The sequence below is a fragment of the Kogia breviceps genome, chromosome 3, assembly GCF_026419965.1.
Source record: "Kogia breviceps isolate mKogBre1 chromosome 3, mKogBre1 haplotype 1, whole genome shotgun sequence".
NCBI classification, from domain to species: domain Eukaryota; kingdom Metazoa; phylum Chordata; class Mammalia; order Artiodactyla; family Physeteridae; genus Kogia; species Kogia breviceps.
The window spans coordinates 14,743,070-14,769,650 of record NC_081312.1 but is presented as its reverse complement, the minus strand read 5'-3'; the positions used below and the strand labels follow the sequence as shown (position 1 = coordinate 14,769,650).

The window sequence follows — 26,581 nt, the reverse complement described above, 5'->3', positions numbered from 1 at the left end:
TTCATATAAGCCAGAATCTGAAAGTCAGTTCTTTTAAACTGCTCATCTGTAGGATGATATGTCTGAAACTCATTTTATATTTTTCATACACAAACTGTTCACATACACATAGTTCATTCTGTATATAGTATTACTGACAATCAATAGATCCCATATGCTTTAATCAATAACATTACTGCCTCCGCTATTACAGGAAACTATGAACTGTTGTGATCTTCTATCCTTGTTTCAATCGATATAAACCAGGGCAAGAAAAAACAGGACCCCAAATTATATAACCGGGAAGGATTATATAACAAAGGTCCTGATGCAACTTTAACTGTATCTGTGCCAACCAGGGCTGAAAGACCACATCTTTTCAGAAGTAACATGAGCTTCCGAGAGTTGTGCAAACCATCTTTCAATATTGGTTTAACAAATCCCACTTGCTCACTATCAACAAAAGTCTCTGCTCTTCTAACCTTGTTTTTCCACAGCACTGGCTGAAGCAACCCTATTTCAGGGTGACAGTTGGTTAAAGTGACAGCACACCAGCACTTAGAATGCGTACAGGAAGATGGAAGATGAGAGTGTCAACTTCTCTGAGAGGTTGGTCTCCAGCTCCCGGCAATGATCATGTCAGAAGGGCTGCTAAAGCCACTTCTGGATTTCAAAATGGCAGGACGCTGATCTGGTGACGGGAAGCATTTGCACGGGGAGACCTTTGAAAGCCACACAGCATTTCTTTGTTGGAGGAACCCAAGAAACAATCATAGTAACAACAGAAAACAAAATTAACAAACTCCCCTTCCTTTCAAGGTGTGCTGTCAAGCAAAATGATTCCTCCCCGTGTCTCCTTTACATCTTCCTGATAGAAATTACATTCCAGGGCACCCAACACAAAACACTCACGCAAGTAATGTGCCTTTAAGTGACATTTCTCGGAACCTTTAGGAGAGAGATTGATTTAAAGCTACCATGATGGCGTGTGTGCATTGCTACTGCCATAATGAATCTACCTGGCATCCTGCACTCGAGATTTAAACCAAGCCTGGAAAGATGAAATCTACAGAAACAACATTAGTGGCTCTACTTCACCCTGCAGAGGGACAGGAAACTCAGAATGAGGCTGAAAGTGCAACTTGTACTGTCTGAGGTCATATAATAGCTGCTGATTTTATAAATTTTACCCTCTGCAACATGTGGGTCGGACAGTCAGTGAATGAACCTGTGAGCTGGAACTTCCCATCCACTTGAGGCTGGGGTGGATTTTATTTTTCAGTGACACAGAGTAAAACTAAACACCCTTGGGTCTTTTATTTTAAAGATGCATAAACGTATTCTTTCAAATCCCTTTCCTGAAGGTCAACATGTTCTCCTTTTTTGCTTTTTCTTTTTTAAAGTGCCTCTTCTTTCTTCTCCCCACCAGCCCCAGTAAATAAAGAAGAGTCTAAAGGCGTTAAGTTAAAATGCTGTGACCCCAAAAAACTTTCCGAAGTCAGAACCACAGACTTTATAGAGTCCCTGTAGAAATCTTAAGAGGTCTGGATGTGAGACTTAAGATCTGAATTCAAGTCCTGACTCTGTTACTAGCAGAGTGGACTTGGATGGGTCACGAGAGACTTCTTTCCAGGGCAGTTTATCAGGTGGCAGGAGGAAGAGTTGGTATAAATGAACTCTGAAGTCTTTTGCCCTAGAACCCTTTAATTCCCATCTACTCCAATTTTCTAATGGGAACCTTGTCACAGTCGGCTGTGCCCGCTCACTCCACCCTCTGTCAGCAGCTCACTGTCCTCCATGTAGGTCCCAGAAACCTCAGCCTCAAGACCAGAAAACCGAGGAGCCCCTCTGATGATCAAATTCCCCCTGCAAAGACCACCTGTTAGCCACCGATGTGACCTCAACAGGCACAACTGAACCTCCCTGACAGACTGTAGAATCCAAGTCGAATTCCACGAGTAGAGGGCTGGGTATAAACTAGGTATGTTCGTTTCTAGGGCTGCCATAACAAAGAACCACAAACTGGGTAGCTTAAAACAACAAGGTCCAAAATCAAGGTGCTGGCAGGGCCATGCTCCCTCTGAAACTGGTAGGGGAGAACGCTTCCTTGCCTCTTCCAGTGCTGGTCACCCATCCTGGCACCCCTTGGCTTGCAGCTCTAATCTCTGCCTCCATCATCTCATGGAGTTCTTCCCTTGTGTCTGTGTCTAAATTTCCCTCTTCTAATAAGGACACCAATCACAGTGGATCAGGGCCCACCCTAGTGACCTCATCTTGATTACAAGACATAAACAGATTCCATCTGCAAAGACCCTATTTCCAAATAAGGTCACATACCCAGGTACTGAAGGGTGGGTTAGGACTTCCAATGTATCTTGGGGTGGAGGGTGCAATTCAACCCCTAACACTAGGTAGGTAAGCACACTTTGAAGTCTTAACTCAAGTGCACAAATGAATGAGGGGATGACAAAAGCCCACTTTAGGTAAAGTGGAAGGAAAAACATAAGTGGAAAGACATTATGGTTCTAACGGTCATATGGGGAAAAGACATTTATTTTCAATGGTTGGGCAGGTGAACGCTGGTGAGGAAAGCGCTGTTCTCTCTTCAGTCCGGCCCTACGTGCTCTGTGCTATGTTCCTTGGACGTGCCTATGCTTTCACCTCTTGGCCCACCCATTGCCAGCAGTGCCACCCTACCCCAGCTGCTGAAATCCTCCTAACTCTTGAAGCACCAGCTCAAATTTCACCAGCAGAAAGCCAAGTTACCTGCATCTGACCTTTGATGGCATTTTTGTCTGCTCCTTGGTGACCCCTGAACTATGGTCATTTGTACCCTCTCTGCCTACCACTCCTTGAGAGCAGGGATCATTTCTTACTCAATCACTGCACTCACAGTAGGTGCATGCAAATATTTGCTAAAGTAAACCAGCAGGAAGATAAGAGGAGAATGGAAAATATCTGCTGTTTTGAAAACTTCACCATGGAGAGGGACCTTTGAAACCAGGGACTGTTAGAACCCCGTGGCTTATTCATTCCCCCACTGAATCTCTGTGACCTCTACTACCGTGCCACATTTCTTGGAAATCATAAGAAAGGCAGAAAAATAAGCCAACCAATGAAAGCAAAGAATGGGAGCTCTTTTGATGCAGAAGAGATTCTCACTGACCCTCTGAGAACTCGTCTCCTTGACCAGTCATCATCATCTGTCTACAACAGAAGAAAAGTCCCCCTTGGCCTAAGTTTCAGGCCCCCCGACACACAATTATTTGGCAAATAACTGTTGATAGGCAACTGAGAGCATGCAGCAGTGCCTACAGCACCTTTTTGTAAATATCTGGTATTACCAACAGCTTGCAGGAAATGCAATTTTTTTATTTTTTATTTTTTATAAATATTTATTTATTTGGTTGCAACAGGTCTTAGTTGCGGCACATGAACTCTTGGTTGCGGCACGCGAACTCTTAGTTGCGGCATGCACGTGGGATCTAGTTCCCTGACTGGGGATCAAACCTGGGCCACTTGCATTGGGAGAGTGGAGTCTTAATCACCGCACCACCAGGGAAGTCCCGGAAATGCAATTTAAGTGAATGCTGTTGGCACGACAGTGGATTGAAGTTCATCAAAAGACTTCTATCGGTGCGTGCCAATCTGCTGGGGTAAGAGCCTGTATAATGTCCCTGACACTTTGATGACCCTAACAGGTCTTTCTTCTGCTGGGAAGTACAGGAGTGATACTGCAGACCTGATATGTTTACACCTTTTTGCTCAGCCTAAACCTCTTTGTTCAGCTTTTTTTAGAATCAAGCAAGTCAAACCAGTAACTTGGTCGAACATTTTTGTTCATCAAGACCTGAATTCAGGATTTTCTCTTCTTCTGGTAGTAAATTATAGAGCTGCTTAAAAGTATACCTAAAAATTGACCATCTGAAGGGACTTCTGCTTCCAGGAAATGGAATAGACATACTTTTCCCTATTCTTCCCACCAAACACAACTAAAAATGATGGACATTAAATATAAGACAAACATAAGAAGACTCTGAAATGTAGAGAGAAGAAAGCAGACCAACTAAGGACCGTATAAAAAAGGCAAGGTACAGACCAAATTAACAAAACATTAATAAATATAATTCAGGAATATTTAAATAGAATTATATACTGTGACTAAGTGGGGTTTATTCCAGGGATGGAAGACTGGTTCAATATTCAAAAATCAATCAAAGTAATCCACCAAGTCAACAGGCTATAGAAGAAAAATCATATGATCATATCAAATGATGTAGAAAAGGCATATGAAAAATACATCTAATCATGATAAAAATGCCCAGAAAACTAGGAATAGAAGGGTCTTACCCAACTTGTCAAGGAGCATCTATTAAAAAACCCTACAGCTAACATTATGCTTAATAAGGAAAGACTGAATGCTTTCCTCCCTATGACTGAGAAAAAGGCGAGGATGTCTGCTCTCACCACTCTTATTTAACATAGTGTTGGAAGTTCTAACCAGTGAAATAAGGCAAGAAAGTGAAGTAAAGGCATATGGATCAAAAGGGAAGAAATAAAACCATCTTTATTTGCAGACTGTCTACACAGAACATCCTACGGAATATACAAAAAACCTCCTAGAACTAAAATGTACATTCAGCAAGGTCTCAGAATACAAGATAAGCATACAAAATCAACTATATTCCTATATGCTAGCAATAAATGAAAGGATACCAAAAATTTAAAAATAATATCATTTGCAATTATTCAAGAAAAATGAAATACTTGGGTGTAAATATAACATGTATAGGACTTATATGTTGAAAACTACAAAAATGCTCATAAAAGAAATCAAAGAAGATCTAAACAGAGAGGTATACCATGTTCATGGATTAGGAGACTCAACATAGTAAAGATGTCATTTGTGCTCAAACTGATATACAGGCTTAATGCAATTCCTATCAAAACCCCAGCAAGATTCTTTTGTAGATACAGACGAGATTATATATATTATGCTATAGTTTTGCAAGATGTTACCATTGGGAGAAACTGAATTTCTCTGAATTACAATTGTTTTACAGCTCCACATGAATCTACAATTATCTCACAAGGTTTGTTAAAAATAAAAACTGTTCTTTGCTGCATCTACTGTGAGAATGAAGACCATTCTCAGCAATCAGACTGCAGACATTCCAGAAAATGCTGACATCACAAAATTACTGTGTGAAGGGCCACACAATTACTGTGAAGGGAACCAGAAGAGCCGTTTGGAGGGACTTCAATCATATCCACGTAGAACTCAGTTTTCTTGGAAAGAAAAGAAAGAGGCTCCAGGATGACAAATGGCGGGGATACAGAAAGAAACTGGTCACTTTTCGACTATCTGTATCACATACAGAAAATGATCAAGGGTGTTATGTTGGGTTTCCATTACAAAATGAGGTCTGTGTATGCTCATCTCCCCATCAATGTTGTTATTAGAACAGGTCTGTTGTTAGAACAGGTCTTTTGTTGAAATCTGAAATTTCTTGGGCAAAAAATAGATGCTCCGGGTTCAGGTGAGGCCAGACATCGCTTGTTCAGTACCTCAAGCCCAGAAAGGTGAGTTAATTCTCAAAGAAAATGACACTGAAATTGCATCAAATTCAGCTGCTTTGATTCAGCAAGGCACAACAGTTGAAAACAAGAATATTAGAAAAATTTTAGATGGTATCTACATCTTGGCAGAAGGACCAGTTCGGCGGGTGATGAATAAGATTTAAGTTATACAGCTACAGATACAACAAGATGTCAGATGATTCCTAAGACCTCTCTCTGTGTGATATTTTAAAGAGGCACTAAAAGCCCTGTATTGATTTGGGGGAAGACAAACAAAACCAAAAAACCCCAAAGGAACAAAACGTGACCACCCCTCCCCTTACTGTCTTCTTCTCATACTGTGAACTGGTGAAGTGCAAAAAATGACTAATAGAGTAGGATACCTTGATCACTCTATTCCTTTATCCCATTTATAATTCCTTGTAGCACTCATAACTGTACAACATTATATTATATTATATCACATTTGGTTATCTGTCCATCTGTCTGTCCTATTTGTCTGTCTTGCTTCCCCCACTGAAATGGAAGCTCCATGTGGGCAGGACCTCTGTCTTGTTCACACTCTAGCACATTCTATAAGTACTAAAAAAAATGTTGCTGAATGACTATGGGGAACTCGGGTCATATGCCTTTTTCAGATAGAGCATTTCTAACTGCCTAACTTCCCCCAGATCCCTTCTCCTGTAAGTACCTGCTCTTCAGCATTATCCACCAGCAGGACCATCTCTTAAATCAGTTTCACTGAACCTTTAGTCTTCAGCTCCACTCTAGACTCTTCCCAAGCCCCCACCTTCTGTACTCATAGCACCAGAACAGCCCAGTCTTGGGAATCATTTCCAGGGGTCAATTTCAATCTAGGCTGCTGGAACTTCCTTTGAGGCATGTGGCTTTAGGCAGTAGCAATGGTCACTCTGTTTACCTGGTCCGTACAGCAAGAACATGCCCCCTAATCCCAGCTCTGTTTCTTGACTGGATCAATTTGATGTACCTCTAATTTAATTTGCACCCAGATCCTGGGGATGTCTGGAACTAATCTGATGATCTTTAAGCTCATATGTTTCCCATGTATGTCTCAGCTGCCAATATCATATAGGGGGACTTTAATGTGAAATAATAACTTTAATTGCCAGTGGCTTCTAACTTCTTACTATATTCCTCATTATTACAGTGCTGGGAACAGACAAGTGTTTGGCAGCCTAGGAGACACAGAGCCATTGCCGCCAGCCAGACAGTGGCTTTAGGGGTCAGCTGGGCAGTCCTTCGGTTACACAGAGAACTATAGGATATTTTATTTTGTCTGTTCTATTCAGAGATATATCCCAAGCACCTAGTGTGCAGTGGGTGCTCAATAAGTAAGTGGCTGTGGGTTGAATGAATACACCAAAATCTTGGGAATCTCTAAGTTAGAGTACAGCGGCATTTCTTAGCTTAAGACCTGATAATGAACATCAATAACATGGCATTTACTGAACTACATCTAGAATGTGAGTGAAATGTATCAATTTCTAAATGGTTTGGGGGGAGGGAATTAGAAATTAAAATTCTTGCTATTGGAAGAGTTCTAGCTTACTACCCTTGCTGCCATGGAAATGACAAATAGACAACATAATTACAGACTGCCAGTAATTAACATACACCCAGCTAGAGCAAACACGAAAATTTAAAATGAACCATTATATACTAAAAAAGAGACTGCGAATGATCCACTGGGGGAAAAGGCAGAAATCTATGAATGAGACGGTGTTAAACAGTCAGATGTAATTCACTCTACTTTCCTCCTCCCTCAGAGCTTTTCCAGCCAGGCGCAGTGACTGTTCCCTGTCAAGCCAGTGGAACCAGAGGGCTGAATGGGTATCTCCAAGCAGGTAATTTTCCCAGTTGTAAATAACCAGCAGCTTTGTGGGAATCAATTAGGAGGCTCCCATCTCTTCTCGATGAGTCTTATTTCACTCTATCCATCTTCCTTCGTTAATTTCTTAAGTTGGGTTTAAGGGATGCAGAGAGAAAGATTATTTGTTCTCTGAGACTTCTTGCGGGAGGGTGAGGAGCACAGTTTTCAGACCTTTCTCGCTAAGAATTCGAGTAGAATACTTTCAAATCACTCTCCCTTTTCAAGGCCCGAAAACTGGATGGGCATTGAAACTACACGGGCATTATGGACTATGTCTAGCAACAGAGGCTTAAAGCCTGTAAGAAAGTGATGGTCACAAGACAAATGAAATCAATGTAGGTGCAAATAAACTTTTATTGCAGACGCAGATGGTCTGCAAAAGTCACAGTCTCATATAATATGGTCATCTCATGAATCAGTTGTTTAGTCTTAGCCCATGGCCCTACTGTCACTCGTTGGGTTTACGGTGATGGCAATAATAGTCCTGCTCAGAACAATGACACGGATGCTAGAAGCTGTCAACTGCTGAAAACCTGTCATGTGCTCGATACTTTACTATGTTCTTTCTATTGCTCAAAACAGCCTGGCAACATCAGTATTATTATTCCCATATTACAGATGAGGAAACTGTGGTCCAGAGAGGTTTGCATGGCTTGCAGATTCTGGAGCCAAGAAGACTTGAACCCAGGTCAACGTCTAGAGAACTAGTTGATCCCAAAGATAATCTAGTCCCACGATGCCGTGTTCTCTTTTTTGTTCAACCAGCAAAAACTGGTCAAGCCCCACTATCGGGCAGGTATTCCCCCTACTAAGTCTGAGGCTTGTTGAGGAGCTCGCCATGACCTCACCTCAACAACAATGGGGAGGAAGAAAGGCACCAGGTAAACGAAGTCGGCCTCCGCAGCTGACACGGGGCCTTTTCCCGGGTACCCGGGCTTCTCAGTCAACATCCATCGATCTCTCCCCCGGCTAAAATATTCCTAATTGTAGAACCGACTGGCACTTGGATCATTACCTCTTTGGAAAATGAGGTGCAGTAAGAAAAATTCCATGGGAAAAAAAAAAACAACAGCGGGCACAAGGAGGAAACATACAGAAAAAAAGACAAATGGCCTTCAACCTCACTCAGTTAAGTAAATGAACCAACAAAACGCCACTTTGCAACCCTATCTGTAGAATGTCCAAGACCAGGGGATACTTTAATCCAGCCACACAGTGAAAAACTCCAGAGTCCCCAAAAAGGATAGCTCTATTTTTTTTTTTTTTTTTTTGCAGTATGCGGGCCTCTCACTGTTGGGGCCTCTCCCGTTGCGGAGCACAGGCTCCGGACGCGCAGGCTCAGCAGCCATGGCTCACGGGCCCAGCCGCTCCGCGGCATGTGGGATCTTCCCAGACCGGGGCACTCAACCACTGCGCCACCAGGGAAGCCCTCTATCTTTATATATATTTCTTCTTGAGCTAGCTGCTTTCTGTTACTTGCAACCAAAAGAGGCCTAAGACATTCCTAATTCCATCTTTGCAGATCCCAATCAGCATTTCAGAACAGCCTGCAGATGGCACTTTCCATTCTGAGACAAAGAATTATTATTCTAAAAGTGCTGAATTTGTGCTATTACCTTTATTTTGCCTGATTGCATTACTCAAACAGAAAGAGCTATGAAGAATAATAACAATAAAGATACCATTAAAATAAAATATTTGACACTCATAAGATTAAAAGCTGAATACAGTAATCTTCTCATAATCGTTGCAGGATATGCAGCACTTAATCAACAATTACACTGGGAAAATGCCCGAGAGACTTGATGCTTAAGTAGCAGGGAAAAGCAAAGGAGAAAGTCAGGAAATCACCATAAAAAGAGAAGAGAGTATTATCCAATCTAAATACTACATGTATTATTGTAAGAGTTCTACCTTTTCCTATTAATGCTATACAAAAAATAATAATAATAAAAAACAATCCAAGAATACACACCCTGAACCAAAACACTCTAGTGAAAGAGCTTTTTTTTTTTTTTGGCGTTACGTGGAATCTCACTGTTGTGGCCTCTCCCGTTGTGGAGCACAGGCTCCGAACGCGCAGGCTCGGCGGCCATGGCTCACGGGCCCAGCCGCTCCGCGGCATGTGGGATTTTCCCCAACCGGGGCACGAACCCGTGTCCCCCGCATCGGCAGGCGGACTCTCAACCACTGCGCCACCAGGGAAGCCCGAAAGGGCTATTTTTAAAAACCACTTACAGTATTCACATAGTAGTGGCACAGTCCATTAATCAGGGTGCTTGCATGCGTGTGTTTTTTAATAGCTTTATTGAGGTATGATTTACACTTTCTCTATACAAGAATTTCTTCAACCAGTCTTGCCCCCTGATGGGAGAGAGAAATGAAATGGTCCAAGCTGGAACCCAGAACCTGGTGGGGCAAGAAGCTGGGGTGAGGCCAATTCAGAAACAGGAGGAGACAAACCCTCCCTCCTAGGAAATTGGGGGTACACATCCCCGAAGAGTCATACAAGTGATTGTGAGGAAGTATGTATGTATTTTCACATACAGAACATCGTTTTTAAAAGGCAAAGTACAGATGCCATGTCAAAATATCTCACGATGAAGAGGAAACCTCTGAGCCACCTTGGGAAATGAGTAGCCATTTAAGACACCTGCAATCTCTTTGGGCTAAGTCAGACTTCTACAACATGGGTTTTATTTTTAATGTTCTTTTTTTTTTTTTTTTTTTTTTTTTTTGTGGTACGCGGGCCTCTCACTGTTGTGGCCTCTCCCGTTGCGGAGCACAGGCTCCGGACGCGCAGGCTCAGCGGCCATGGCTCACGGGCCCAGCCGCTCTGCGGCACGTGGGATCTTCCCGGACCGGGGCACGAACCGGTATCCCCTGCATCGGCAGGAGGACTCTCCACCACTGCGCCACCAGGGAAGCCCTAATGTTCTTTTTAAAGAGCTGATTCTTCATTCAGGATGCATACAATGAAAGCAGCACAAATACCCCCACTGTATTATAAATAGCCTCTGTTAAGGAGGGCTGGGAGTATCGCAACATATTTTAACCCAGATATAGTTTTGACAACCCCTGTATGTTCTTTCATAACCTCTAAGCATCAGTTTTGCTGTGTTATTTTATATGAATACATCCTCGATGGCTGCAGCGATAGACAATGAGGCCATATTATGACTCCATGAACAACATAATAACGCTGCCCTTTTCTTTTCTGAGAGGGTTTATTTTCCGTCTTCTACAGGTAAATGCAGTAAACCTGACATCATGGAATGCAACTGAAGTAGTAAATGATCAATGTCAACCACAATAATAGTGCTTCAAAAAATTACCTCAACAATCCTACTTTTGCCATTTCCCATGACCTATGGAGGTGAGGGAGCGCCACGAATGGGCTCCTGCAACTCCGAGGGAGGGATCTGAACATAGCCGTGTCTGCCTCGCACCCGCCAATGGAGCCGTGTGAGCGCTCTCCCTGACATGCCTCGGTTCACATAAGAGCTCCCCTAAGTCCATCTCGCAGGAGAATGAAAACAGTAAAAAGCTATATTCAGCCCTGGCTACACAAGAAAATCTCTCCGCACTGATGCTAACAGAGGTGCTCAGAGAAAAAAGTTATAACAAACCAACCTGCAAAATCCAACTCATTGTCAACTAGTAGAGACATGCAGTTAATCTTCACACCAAGTATCTAGAAATCCTATTTGTACAGAATTGAGGCAAAATCACCCTGAAAAACCAAGCAAAATGAAATCAAGTTTCAGCAAAAGACAAAATATTTTCTTAGGCAGAAACATATCATATTGGTACGCATCTTTCCTGACCTTAAATCTGACCTTATAATACAAAGGCAACCCAAGGCAAGGCCCCCAAATAATCCAGGAGTCTTGAAATATTTTCCCTTGTCTACCCCATACCTACAAATGCCATCTACACGTCCTTCTACGAGTCCTATCTTCAGGAAGCAAAGACACACAGGAATCTGCCTATGGCCAAATATGTTCAGAGTTCACCTACCAACTGTCATGAAAATCTTATCAAGTGTGAAGGGTATGAAAAGTCAAATTTACTAGACTTGTTTTAGGTTTGTTGTCTGATTTCCCATTAGGCTCTGGGCATGTGCTAATATGTAAGCTGACATAGACATACACAAAAAGAAATCTGCCCATCAGCATATGATGTGCGTAAGAATTTCACTTCAAAGGAGACCATAAAGAAAAACACTTACCTTGTCTTCTTATAGCTACAAGAGTGAAGACTCCCCAGACTTAACTTTCTCCTTAAGATTACAGAAAAGGGAAACACACAAAAAGTTCAGATCAGGGCATGTGAAAACCCAGTTATCCTTCATACACATACAAAAGTGTGTCAGAACGGCTTCCGGAGAGGGCTTTTGGCACGGATGATCAAATGTTAAAAACCAGAGGGGCCCTTATGAATCGTCTAAGTCCAACTTCCTGACTTCAGGTACGAAGTCAGGAAGCACTGAAGCACGTGCTTCCTAAATGAGCATGTGTGTGCTCATTTCCTTTAACTCATATTGACCAAGCACCTCCCATATGCCAAGTACTGTTCTAAATGCTGGGAATACAGCAATGAACAAAGAAGAAAGTCCTGGCCTTAAGGAGCTGATGTTCTAGGGGTGTGATGAGAAGATGGAAAATAATCAAGACTTATATTGTCAGGTGGATGGAAGTGCTATGGGATACACAGTAGGGGTTGCTGGATGAATTTCACAGATGGGCAAACTGAAGCTTCAAAAGTTGCAAAGCTAGTCTGAATTCAAAGCAGCAGCAGAACTGGATAACCTAAGTTCTGGGCTTTTTATGTTTTTATGCAGCAAAGGAATACCAAAACGCTAATAAATACAAAGGAAAAATTAAGTGCAATGCACATGCATCCTATTTTTGGAAGCACATGAAAAAGATACACAGGTGGGCATCGGTCACATTCTTCCTGTTTCCATCTTTAGGATGCTGCACTGATCTATCGACTGAGAGCTGACAATCTTCACCCTGCAACTCGAAATATCAAAGAAGTGTTCTGGGGCATAAGATACTCCAGGGCAAGAAATGTTTTCTTGTTCGAAAGCAAGAAACAATATTCACTACAGGTTTCTCATTTCAAATTTTTTGGGGCTTTTAGTGCTTGAAAAAGGTGCTGGAAGGAAAAGAAAAAGAAAGACAGAGAGAAACAGGAGCTTGGCTTTTCTCGTCCCCGTCTCTTTAACTGGATATTCCTTGCGGTATACATTTTTCCCCCATTTGGAGTGCCTCAGCCTCAAGATTACAAATCACTTGTGAAATAAAGTAAAGAAAACTGCTTCATCCACCAGGGCCCTCATTTGGAAACGCGTGAGAAAGAAGCAATTTTCAGGTAAAAGAGACATAATAGAATGCTTCAAAATTCACATTTCTCCCTCCTTCTCCCCCAAAAGTGAAGCTTTTCCCTGTGTGTGCTCTGTAAGTGGCCTGGTTAAGCACACATGCACGCGGGTGCACACACACACACACACACACACACACACTCTCTGGAGGACCCCAGAAGGGAAGGGGGCCCCCTGAGACCTACACGGTAAGCAGCAAGGGGACAGAGCCCCACCTGCCCTACCCACTCCGCCTGCTGCAAGCCTACAGGCGCCCTTCTCTGAGCGCTCAGGATGAGAGTGCAAATTCCAGCAGGCCAATGACTTACAAATCTGATTTTAAAAATGATCATTTTGGGGGTGTGGTGGCGGAGCGATGGTTAAAGGGTATGGGCTTTTTGTTTTTGAGGTGATAAGAATATTCTGAAATTAATGGTGGTGGTGATCGCACAACTCTGTGACTATACTAAAAGCCAGTGAATTGTATGGTACGTGAATTACACCTGAATAAAACTGTTACCAAAAAAAAGGTCAACATTTTCATCAACCCCAAAATATCAACAGTCTTTCCCATTACATTACCCTAATGGTAATAGGTCACCGCTGAGAGCCGCTGTTCACATTTTAATTGTTTTACATCTTTAAATAAGAAGATATACTTTCTCAGGGCCATTTCCTCCAGGCCTGGGTGTCTGCACTACAGCAGATCAGAGGCCCACGAGGAACATACCCCAGGGCTGAGGTCCTTTACCCTGAAACGGTGGGTTTCACATATTCCTACGCTCAGTGTTCTGAAGGCCCCAATGAAGGGCAATTAGAGAGAGTGGGCAGAATCTTGGCTTAGTCCCTATCTCTTTTCTCACATTGTTTGGGGAATGGAGCTGCATAGCTGAAGAAAAGAGAAGGCAGGACATGGTTGAATAAGCTCAAATCTGGATTACTGAGAAAATCAAATTAAATGAATAATATCTCCTCTCCCAATTCATCCCTCCAATTTCAGGGTGTAGAATATAGGGAGAGACTTTATTTCCTTCCTTCCTTCCACTCATCAAATATCCATCCACCCAACTGTCCATCCATCCATCCACCCATCCTTTACCAAGAGTCTCCGGTGCAAAAACAGCGATACAAATAAAATAACTTCTGTAAGTTGCAAAGTGTATATAGAACTTAAGTATGATTATTGTAATCAAACCTGAAGGATATCCTTTTTACCTCTTTGCCCTCATATCCATGCCTGGGAACTAAGAAAACTTTGATGAGTAAAACCAAAAAAACTGGGTTATTAGTGGAGCTTTATGGAATCCAGGAGAGCTAGGAGAGGGCAGAGAAGAATTACTAGAAGATGTCAAATTAGACCGTACTTCCAGGTTCAATTAAACAGACAATTCAGTAAGTTTATACGTTAGGCTTGAATTACGTTAAGGAGAGAGAAAAAGTTGTACAGTTCAAGGCCTCTGCTAAGAGTTTGTGGTAAACAGCCATGTCTGACCACCTCTACTGCCAGCACCCTGGCCAAACTGCCATCATCCTCACCTGGATTATGACAGTAGCCTCTTAACTGAATTCCACTTCCACAGACCCCACCACTTGCCCAGCTATTCTGTCCTCCACTCTCCAGGGTGATCTTTTGTTTGTTTGTTTGTTCTAGAGTTTTTAAAAAGCTTTTTATTTTACATTGGAGTATAGCTGATTAACAATGTTGTGATAGTTTCAGGTGCACAGCAAAGTGACTCAGCCATACATATACACCTATCCATTCTCCCCCAAACTCCCTTCCAATCCAGGCTGCCACATAACATTGAGCAGAGTTCCGTGTGCTATACAGTAGGTCCTTGTTGGCTATCCATTTTAAATACAGCAGTGTGTACACGTCAATCCCAAGCTCCCTAACTTTTTTTTTAAATTGGGGTATAGTTCTTTTACAATGTTGTGTTAGTTTCTGCTGTACAGAGAAGTGAATCGGCTATACGTATACATATACCCCTCTTTTTTGGATTTCCTTCCCATTTAGGTCACCACAGAGCACTGAGTAGAGTTCCCTGTGCTATAAAGCAGGTTCTCACGTGGAATCTAGAAAAATGGTTCAGATGAACCTATCTGCAAAGCAGAAATAGAGACACAGATGTAGAGAACGAACATATGGACACCAAGTGGGGAAAGGGGGCTGGGATGAACTGGGAGATTGGGATTGACATATATCCAGGGTGATCTTTATAAAAAGTGTACCAGATTAAGTCTTGCCCCTCCTCAAACCCTCCAACAGTTTCTCATCATAATTAGAATAAAACCCATCTCTATTTCATGATTTATGATGATCTGGACTCTGCTTGCCACTCCCAATTCCTTTCCTACCACCTTTTGTCTTGTTCATACCTCTCCAGCCACATTGATATTGCTGTTCTTTCAACAAGCCATGTTTGTTCCTGCCACAGGGCCTTTGCACTTGCCCTCTGCCTAAAAAGCTCTTCCCCTACATGGTGACATGACTGGTACCTTCTCATCATTTTGGTTCCTACATGAATTATTCAGAAAGGCCTTTCCTGGCTACCTTCCCTAAAATAGCACCCTAAGACCACCACTCTACCCTTGCCTCGTTTTATTCTTCTTTATGGCAAGTATCCCCACCTGAGATCACACTGTATATTCATTTCTCTATTTGTTTGCTTTCTGTCTTCCCACTAAAATATATATGTCACAGGATAGAGACATTAGTACTTATTCACTGCTAGTTTCCTGAGGGTCTAAGACTGTCGCTAACGTACAATAGACGTTTTATAAATATGCAAGCAGATAATTCTGATCTTAGTTCTACCCTCCACACTTCTGCATTTTAGTATTGTTTTGCTTTTCGTCGACAGAAGCAAATGATCTATAATCAGTGTCTAGAACAATTTTATAACTTCATTATTAATATTTCTCCCTTCCCTATCTTCTCCCTTCCCTGATGGCTGGTTTTAATCAAAGGCAGCTTTCAGCTGGTATGGGCCTAAGACCCTGAAAATGTAGCAACCGTTGTATTTACAGATATGATGCCCACGGGGAAGACAGTCAAAGCTGAAACCCTAAGCATGTATCTATGTATAGTGCTCTATGTGAAACTTGTAGAAAACTGCCTGCTTTCACCTGTTGGGGAACTGACTGAAGTATGAAATCTACTCTACCCAGAGGAATAAAATGAAAACTTCCTTAACCGTAGAAATCATTTTGGTTTGAAGTAAAATGAAAAGGCAAAAACTTCAATTAAGTAAATCTCAAGAGCAACTAATCCAAGAAACCGGTGAATTTTTTAAAAAGCCATTCTAATGGTTTAAACAGCTGATTCAAGTGGTCTACTTTAAAATGCCAGGAATTCAACCTCTTGATTTAAGAGCTCTGGAATTCAAGTGCTTCAAATTGAGAAAATAATACACAAGTAAATGGTCGTAATTTCTTCTTTGTGCTTCCTGGCATTACATCCTCCAGATATACAGCTCTGTGCAGTCATCTCCCCTAAGTGCCTCGCATCTCTCAGGGGAAAGTGGAAGCCAGGACCAACACCACCTTGCTTGAATACTGAACACCATTCCTTAGTTGAAATTATAAAGCTCTTGCCTTAAAATTACAAACAAGCGATAAAATAAATATTTCAGGGGCTCATTTAAATGAGCCTCTTGGGAGTCTGGACTCAACAGATGGGCTGTATTCTCAAAAGCTTGCCACGGTGGAGAGGAAGGTATCTAGAAATTCCTGGGGACCCACATGGTGTATTTATAGAAGACCTGGAGCGGTCAAGGCCTCTGTTGCTGTCTTCCCTGTCACTGCGCCATCATCCTCCTTTCCCCAAGCCCTTTCCCCTTTCATCTGACAGTGTCTTCTCTTAGTTGGAGTCACAGACACAGAGCTCCTCAGCCAAGTAATTCTTAGAACAGCGGCTGTCAGGTAAGGAGAATTTACTTACAAGCATTGCAGCCTTTGAAATGTTAGGAGAGCCACTCAACGATGCAGACAATAAATACCTTCCAGTACGGATCTATCCAAACAGATGCTGCATTCTAGGAATGAAATAATAATTTCCCAATGTTTCATGTAGACGGAGTCATACTGCAAGTGGGACAATTACTACACCATTCATTTGGAAAGCATTCAGCAAGCACCTACTATCCGCCAGGGACTGTGGCTGTGGAGAAAGGTCTCACAGTACCTGGATAAGATGCTTGGGAGAAACACATGATGGTACAACGCCATAAAGGCTCAGAGGTGTGCAGGACTACAGCAGAAACTTGGATAAAATCCAACAGCTGCCGAGGAGGGGCAGGCTAATTCGGAAGTCAGCCAACTACAGCCAGCCCATGGGCCAAATTTGTCTGTTTCTGTATGGATGCCCTATGAGCTGACGATGGCTTCTATATTTTTTAATTATTGAAAAAAATGAATATTTTGTGACATGAATATTATATGAAATGCAAATTTCAGTGTCCGTAAATAAAACTTTACAGGACACAGCTAGACTTTAGAAGCTGTAAAACCTAACTGTGAGATCTGCAGAGTTTACAATATTTACTATCTGCTCTTTATAGAAAAAGTGAGCCGACTCCCCTAGTCCATTGGACTAATGTAACTGAGAAGGACTGAGGTTTTTTGTTTTTAAAAGATATAAATGTATAACTAACTCCAGTGTACTGTGTGATGGTTAGCAATGAGACACTTTTGAGAGAATCCACAAATACATGCTAGTTACAATGTAAAACAGCCTTTGATGTCTCCTAGACCAATGCTCACGTTTTGCAGGTGAGGAACTGGACCCCAAGAAGTCAAGTTACTCTGCCAGGCCCATAGGGCACGGCACAGTCAAGAAGAAAGTGTCCTTGCTGTCCCCAAACTCATATATGTCCCATCCTGCCATGTCCTTTATGAAATGTTTCTTCATTTTCAAGTTGTTTTCTCTGTGTTCTAATAGAATGTGCTATTTTCGATCCATAAAATCATTTCTAGGCACAAATAATAGAATATACCTACAGAATACTACCGATATGCTATGAGAAGCACGAAGTCGTCTGAATATATGGCCTTTGACTTTGCAGCATTTACAAAAGAGGGGACAGAAGGCATAAAACAACTCAAAGGCATAAAGTAGCTTTGTGATACGCTAGCTAAGAATTCAGACAGGTTTGGTTGAAAATATCGGGGAAAAGTCCTTTGGAAGTACTGTATGTTGAACAGCAACCATTTACCGAGTGTCTACTAGGCGTCATTTACATGCTTAGTCATTTGATTCATCTCCTTTACTCTCTGTAACAACCTCACAAAGTAGTGATCCTTATACCCACTTAGCAGATGAGGAAATGGAGGTTAAGCAACTTGACAAAGGACACTCAGCTAATAACCTGGTGAACTACAAGCCAAACCCAGGCTACAGAGCCTAGGATTACTTTTATTACGTGAGCTTCTCAAACTGGGTCATCTGCTACCACCCACACTCCACCCCTGACATGTGATGGTATTTGAAAAGCCAAGATGAAAATGATACATTTTACCCGAGCCTCCATTTTTACATGCAACTTGAGGGAGAGTTAAAAGTAAACAAAAACACTGTTACGTGACTCAATACACAGATACAGCATGAACAGAATATAAAATCTGCAGAGGTTTTCCGTTAAAGAAATGGAAAATACAGCAGTGAATGTATTGCCCCAAAGGGTGGGGAGGTTTAGGACTGTGGAAACCACCCGATTTACCTGAAGAGGGCAGTTGCTTTATGGAGAGACAGGCGACAAGGTCAGGCAGAGCTTGGAAGGGGGCTGTCAAGGGCACTGAGTGTCTGTGTCTTGTCTCCGCATGGGTCTTGGTGGGCCGTGCCAGTGAGAAGAGCAGGCTGCGGTGCGTCGGGCACCTGGGCCGCCACAGTTCGGCTATAAATGGCTTCGCTGCCGCCCCACTTGTCAGCGCTCATCGAGGCATAACGCGAGATGGCTCAGGCCTGGGGGGACCAAAAACGGAGGGCGCACGCCCGTGCGTGTGCAGGCATCCCCTTGCCTTACTCTCGGAAGGGTTCCTGGGCATCGTGGAAAAAGGGCCTGCAGCAGGAACCTGGCATTCACGCTAGGGCTTGAAGGTTCTGGAAGAGTGAATCCAAGGAGCTCCCCAGGGAGCGCTGCCCAGGGCTGCTACATGTTTGTGCGGCCTCAGGGCGGAGAGACGGTTCCACTTTGCATCGCTGCATTAGGCCCGGTCTCTCCTGTTGGCCCCGAAATGCTGTCCGCGGGGGACATCAAATGGTTCTGTCCCATGCAATAGACTGGGCCGCAGAAATCTCAACTGAGAGCACAGACAGGATCAGATCTTATTTCACTCCCAGAGTCGTTTCTTAAGGTCAAAGTCTGGCGGGTGGGAGCTAATGCCTTTGGGCTGGAGCACCCAGAAACATGCCAAATTACCAGAAGGGAACCGCAATTCAACCTTGTTCCAAGTGAAAGAGAATAGACAGACATGTCTGTCAAGATCCTTCCTTATAAATCTTTTGCCTCCTCTTCCCTCTTTCCAGTTTCTCTGTTCCCTCTCATTAGCCATCACTGTGTTGTTTGAGTCCCTCACTGCCTTCTTGAAATCCTCTAGGACTTCCTCATTCAAGACTCCAGCTGTATCCCTGAGGTAGTCCCTTATCCTCTCCAAGTCTCCATTCCCTCATCTGTATGTGTCCCAGAGGTTGTGCAAGACTCTATGGCAATGGGCCACACAAAGCCCTGGGCACCAGTGCTACCCACACCAGACTCAGTGATGGTCAATTTCCTTCATCCGTCAAGAGCGCGGCCCCAGGACCCAGCTTGTTTGGGTGGAAATCCCAGCTTTGCCACAGAAGCACTGCACGCACCTGAGCAGCTAGTTCCAATCATGAAGCTTGTACTCTGGTCTCGCCATCTGTCCAGACAGGTCATAACAGCACCTACCTGCATGGGTTTTCATGGGGATGGGTGAACTAAAGCCAGCACAACGCTTAGAAGAGAGTCCACTCCTAGAGAGCAGTTAGTTCCAAATGTTTTAGCGGCCATCACCACCATCCTATCCTACCTTTAGCAGGGCTGCGTTAATTGCCCAAACCTGGACTATTTCCCCAGTAGAACCGGGAAGCTTGCTCTCTAACCAGTGACTCAGAGGCAAGAGCCCCAGTGAAGCAGGGTGTATGGTGCTAAGAACCATGAACCCGGACACCACGGAGCGCGGCCACTCAGGTCCAGCCAGCTCCTGGCCCGAGGCAGGGTGGGCCCGGTGCTGCCCTATCTCCAAGCTGTCAAGAGAAGCCAGAAATCTGAACACTGCTGTGAAAACTCCTAATGTTAAGCACTGGCAATGAATCTATATGTTCCAAGTCACTCTGTCTGACAAACAAAACCCATCTGCGTGCCAGATCTGCCCTCCACCCAACCCGGCCCATGAGTCTGTGCCCTCCGCTGGGCGGGGTCATTTACAAATTGTGCTTCTGAACATACGTCTCTTCCTAAGGGGCCCCAGCAGAGCTTCTTGTCCTTCTCACCTCCTCAGACCCAGAGCCCTCAAGGCCACCTTCTTTGGCCACACCCTCCCGGCTGCGGCCCAAAGTGGACCTTCTGTTGATCCATCCCCCCCCCCCCACAGTGCATTAGAGGCACTTAGCGGGGATCTGCAGGAGAGCTAAGTGCTTTAATGATACTCCTATATCGATTTAGAGCTTTTTTTATTCCTCCACTTGGATTTCCTGAACACGGGTGCATCTGTGCAGTGAACTGTCCTGGAGGCTAGGTTCCCAGAGGCCAGGGGCCCCTCCATCAAGTTCTCCCCCAGCATCCCACCCCCCTACCCCCCACACAGGGAGTGCGTGACTCTGTGCCACCGAATCCTTCTCCTGATCAAGGCACGGAAGGCTGAGGGCACAGTGCGTTGTTCGGTGTCTTTGGAGAAATTCACACAGTCACGCCAACACTTCTGTCTCCACGAGCCACCTGCCCGTGTTGTCCCTTTCTGTTCTCCTTTCTACAAATGCCCGGTTTCAAGTGGTGCCCAAATCTCCAACTGTGTGGACTCAAGTCAAACCCAAGGAGGCTGAGCTCTCCATATTTCTATCAGGCACAGGCTGTCTACTCAGATGAGTACGGCTGGTCTGTGTTCATTCATTCATCCACTCATTCACTCATTCACCAAGCATCGACTCACTCCAGGTCAGACACAGCACTGAGCACGAGAAGGGCCAGAAAAATTAAGTACAAAACGTCCTATGGCAAAAGTCTGTTCCTGTAAACAGAGGCTAGATGGGACCTTAGGAAATGAAGCCACCCAACACTCCCATCCGGATGAGGCGCAGAGCTGAACACAAACTCTACGTGTTTGGCTCTGAAGGAGTGGTACAAAGATCAAATCAGAAGTCCTTGCTCCCGGTCCAAGACTCTTTTCAAAGCACCCTGCAGACTATTCTAAACAGGATTCGAACAGAACCACGAATAAGGCCTGGTGTCCAGACTCAGAGGTCAGCAAACTGGGATCTTCAGGGAAACAGGACCCTCATCAAGGTCCTCAAGAATCCATCAGTGAGATTCCATCAGTGCCTTCTGCATAGTAAGCCCTCCCTGCACATTCTAAAACCGTATCAGTGGTTCTCATGCTTTTTTGGGTTCATGTTCCAATGCACTTAAGGCACAAAACCCCTGTCCATGGGTGATGGAGATTCACAAGGAGTCTGAAGGGGGGGGGGGTTTGAACACTTATCCAATGGGCACACCTGATGTGCCTTTAATGAAAGGATTAAGCCTGGTTACCTGCCAGCCAACTAAGTAGAATTAGCTGGCACAGCCCTGCCCTTCCGGCCAACCATCCCCACATCCTCCTGAAGGATGCCTGCTCTCATTTTCAAAGGGGAGATCGAGTAGTCTTTCAGGGAACAAGCGGCATTGAAAAGAGGCTCTCCACCCCCGCGAGTTTCAATCTCCCTCGAACTAAAATCAGTCCATCAGCAAGACAGTGCCTCCTGTGACCCAAGCCTGTTTTTGTGTGCCCCTCCTGGGGTGGGGCGGGGGGGCTGCACCTGAGCAGACGGTTGACGGGCAGCTCAGCACCAAGGGAAGCGGGGGCAGGGATCAAGGACGTCTCTGCAGACCTCGCGGTCTTGCCACGTTCCACGCGGCCAGGACAAACAGGCCGTGCGTGGGTCTATTTTGGTCACACAGCTGCACACATGGGATTTATGAAGATGTCTGGTGCTTGGCTCCCAGGGGATTTGTGCACCAAGCTGCTGCTCTATCGGCAGGAAAGAAGCTGAGCTCTGGATAGTCTGCTCACGTTCCCTCATTGCCACCGAGCAAGGTACATCCCAAGTTCTGATCCCTTACGACTCTTCCCAAGTCACGAGCCTTCTGGTTTTTTCTTTCCCCAGTTCGCGAGAGTGCAAGGCTGTGCATTACGGTGTTTGGCGCCCAATGGCCTCAGTGTTCTCTATCAGTCCACTGCCGGGCTGCCTCTCCTTGGTGGAATTTAGCTTTATTGATTTCTATTTCTGACTTGCTCGACACCGCCTCATTCATTATTCAGGGAAAACCTGGCGATGAGGCCACTGTTGATATCCTGCCAACAGAAGCCTGAGCAGGTGGGACTTCTGTGAATCTTCAAAGAATCAGAACCTATAAAAAGCAGTGTAGTTTAGACTCCTCGAGTTATTCATTTAAGACCTGGTCAATCTGAAAACCGGATTGTTTTCGGTGTGAATAGCAGGTTAGGTGAGTAGGAAAACACACGGGGTTAACCACTGAGGCCAAAGGGTCGATCCCTGTATAAACCACTATAAATCAGTTACCTTCGAGCAGAGAAAAACCCCACTGTTTAGTCGGAAAATGACGCCCTCCTTAGCCACCCACCCTGCAGGTATGTATGTGGTGGGGGTACCTGGGGCAGGGGCTGGAGGTTCCCAATAATCACCGTCATCAATTCCTCTGCTGACTCATGGGACCACGGCCACGTAAGGATACACACCCACCCTACTGCTAGAGGCTGAGTCCCACCATCTTTCCACAGGGTCGATGGGTGTTGATGGTGAGGGCAACACCTCCAAGGTGTTATAGTAACAAGATGCAGGGGACCAACCCATTTGGTTGTTTTATTATTTGTTTTCTTCTTCACAGAGCACAGAAGGAAATTATATGTAAACCATAAGAAGAGAATTTTCAAATTAAAGAGTGGGAAGAAGTTCCTTCCAGAAATTCCGGCTGAAACGTACTATTGAAGAAAGGAGTAAAATTATCCTCTAGAGAAATCTTTTAAGAACAGAACTAAGCACCACCTGTAAGTACCAATTTGTGCATAATCCGATTCTGGGGGAGGAGGCTAGAGGAGAAAATCTCTCAAAATCCCCTCTGGGCTTCCCCATCAGGTTGAATTTTCACCATAAAAAAAAGTTTGAAACGCTGGAGCTGATTTCCGCTTGCGGCCCTGGTGTGAGATGCTCTCTGGTCACAGGTCTTCGGCCGATTTTAACCTCAGCGTTACACAAAGTGCACAGCTTGGGTACCAGTGAGAACTCTGCAAGGGGCAGGGTTTCTTCAGAACACACAGATGAAAAGACGGTGGTGTGTGCACTTGTACCAAACCTTGGGCATCATATCCTAATACCATAATAGAGACTCTGTGTCTGTCTATTTATTCTTCTAATTTGTAAAAGTAAACGAGACTTCGTAAGAGGCAAGGTCCGTAAGTGGCAGCCGCTGTGACAAAGCCAGTACCACTGGAGCCCTGTTTCATGGTAAATATTTTCTAAACCTTATTAGATTTTCTAATTTAAAGAATTCATATTCAATAATGATAAATATAACTAATAATTAAAGTGATCCAATTTAAAGATATACTCAGTGTGCTTTACCGTCAAACGTCTTTTATTCACATTACAGTTATACCTTCCCAATCTGTATCGCTTCCCTTCTAAACTCCACCTCGAAAAGGGGTGGAGAAAATATGAAGAGAGGTCTGCCATGGGAATGCATCCCGTTCTCCCCTCCCCGTGTCCCTTCAGGCTCCCTCACTCTCCCCTCCTTCCTCTCTAGACTTACTTCCACAGGTGAATTTGGGCCTCTCACATGACTGGTCACTAGCAACTCATCAGCCCAGTATTTCTAGCTCTGGACACTTACCTGGTTTAGTTACATTTTTCTCACTACGTAAAACGGAAGCTATCAAATCTGTCTGAACACATCAGCATCGCCTGGAAGCTTTTAAAAGTACAGATTCCATGGCCCTACCCCAGCCTAAAGACGGCAACATCCCCGGGCTATCACCGCAGAACGGGCTTCTAAACGCCTCGTTGCCATTGCCCTGCCTGAAGAGATGTTACAGAAAACTGCGCACGAAACGTGGCATAATCTTCACGATGCATCTTGCTACATAACTAAGGATTTCTCTCACTCTCTCTGAGGATCTAAAGGACAAATTAGTACCAGGGACCTCTGCATTCCTCTTTGGTAACAAGCTGATTTCAATCTGAACATTTAAACCATACAAGTGATTATGTTTCTCTCATTGCCTTGGCTACCGGGAAGCTTAGAGCCACATTCATGACTGACCACTCTATCCTTTAAACCAATACATAGAACCTAGAATATAAATTTTATATATTAATGTTATCTCCTAACTTTACTTGGGTATCCTACCTTTCTTTTCCCTTTGTTTTGATTGTTGCATGTCCTTAAAAAAAAATTCTAGTTGCACTGCATTTTCATAAGCTATTGCAAATTCTTTATGGAACAAGGTAGGATAAGTTAGACAAATTAATTAAATATAGTCATTGACATGCAGCCCTTTTCAACACAACAGCCCTAAAGCAGATGGTAACAAACACCAAAAGTAGAGACTAGGGCTCCAAGGAAACCTTTTAGCTTTGGGGTCACTACCCCCAACAGAAACCTTCCTATGGCCCCAGTTGTCCCAGAACACCTGCAAACATTTCTAAACTGCATATTAAATATGTTTTAAGATTATGAATATTTTCAACAGCTATACACATTCAAAATTGGGAATCTTGATGTTCAATTCTGAACCTAATGTCTCTCAATCCCATCCACACATGGAATTTCTGGTCCTCATGAAAATGTACCAGGTTGGTCTGCAAAACTACAGACAAGTAATAGACCCTGGAAGTCTGTGGCACTGTGTATCAGACAACAAGAGCAGATCATTTAGAAGACCAGAACATTATTCCAGTTGTTTAAAAACATGTAATAATTTTTAAAAGTCCTGGATACAGCAAACAGCCTGCACCCGATGTCCCCACACCACCCTCCTTCAAGCTTTTAACTGAACTAACTACTCAAATACTACCTGTTCTCCAACGTGATCAAAAAGATTATTATCTGCCACTGAAGTGCTTTCCTATATCAGTTAGAGACTCTGTTCTCCCGAGCACAGAGCCAGGAGCACTTCTGATGTGGCCAGGAATCCCGGGGGGCTCAGCCCGTGGGGTAGCCTGGACCAGAGCTCTGGGCTGCAGGGAAGACCTCCCTTGTGCTTGTGGTGATTGCCATGTGCTGTTAAAATACAGAGGGGCTCCTGGTCCTTCTTAGCCCTAACTCTGCCCATCTGCATCAAAAGGGTGGACGAGCCAAAGGTCTCCTGGCTGGCATGCTCTGGGTGCATTCCAGCTTTGCCCCGGGTCTCACGTGTATGGGCAACGAGACCTGTTTTTGTCATTCTGTTCGTTGTTATTTATCTCACATAACAATGTGAGGATATGGATCATGTTTATTAAAAAGAAAAGAAGTCTCAGGTACATATATTAGGCACAAGGAGGGGATGAGATCTAAAGCTTCCCTATTCTCTAAGATTTAAGTAGCCCAGAATGCCTTAAACACTCTGCCATTTTACACTATCGCAAACACTGCTCAATCTTTGAAGATGTAAACTAACCACTAACAATAACCTAATGAACATAAACTAGCAGTTGTAAAATTTATTTTATTCTTTTATCTACTTTAGTTGTCTAACCAACACAATCTGATTGCAGCCAGTAGAAAGTGAATAAAAAACTACCCATGATCCCATGGCTCAAAGTAACTACAATGAAAATTTCAGTAGATGCCCTCTCAATCCTCACTTATGTATGTATCTTGGGGTCAGCCTCAGTCTGGGCCATACACAGAAGCAGTGTGCTGGATTCAAATCCAGGGGCATGCAATTTCTTTCTTTCTTTTTTTCTCTCTCTTTCTCTCTCTCTCTCTCTCTCTCACTCTCTCTCCCTCCCTCCCTCCCTTTCTTTCTTTCTTTCTTTCTTTTTTGGCGGGGGGTGGGGGGAGTAGAAAAGAAGAGCTTTATTGCTTTGCCAAGCAAACGGTGCCACAGCGGGCTCATGCCCTCAGAACTGCACGTTCTGACCTGGAGGGGTAGCGAGGAGGTTTACGGTAATGCTTCAAAGAGGGCGTGGTCAGCTTGTGGACATTCTTCTGATTGGTTGGTGGAGAGGTAAGTGGGAGTCGGCATGATCAACCTTCTGGTTTCAACCAGTCTGGGGTCTACATGCCTGTGAGCAGCAGACAGTTAACTTCTCCCACATGGTGGGGGGTTTAAGTATCTGCAAAACAGCTCAAAGTTATTGTTATGTGTATTCCTTTAGGCGGAATCAGGACCCTGGCCTGAAGGCTGAACTATTATTTCTTTTTTGTTGTTGTTTATTGTTTGTTTTAAATTTTTATTGGAGTGGGGCATGCAATTTCTAATTGCACCTAAGGAAACCCACCAAGCCCTCATGGTCATAGTCGTTTCTAATTACGGAGTGCTTACTG

At 43.9% G+C, this 26,581-nt stretch overlaps 1 protein-coding gene and 1 pseudogene across 8 annotated transcripts in view; one reads left to right on the top strand and one right to left on the bottom strand.

Annotated features, from left to right (window-relative positions):
- The window catches only part of FOXN3 (forkhead box N3), a 406,391-nt gene that overhangs the window by 70,055 nt on the left and 309,755 nt on the right, over positions 1–26,581 (bottom strand). The gene's annotated exons all lie outside the window — the stretch shown is intronic.
- Positions 5,118–5,723, top strand: LOC131752044 (large ribosomal subunit protein uL6-like; annotated as a pseudogene).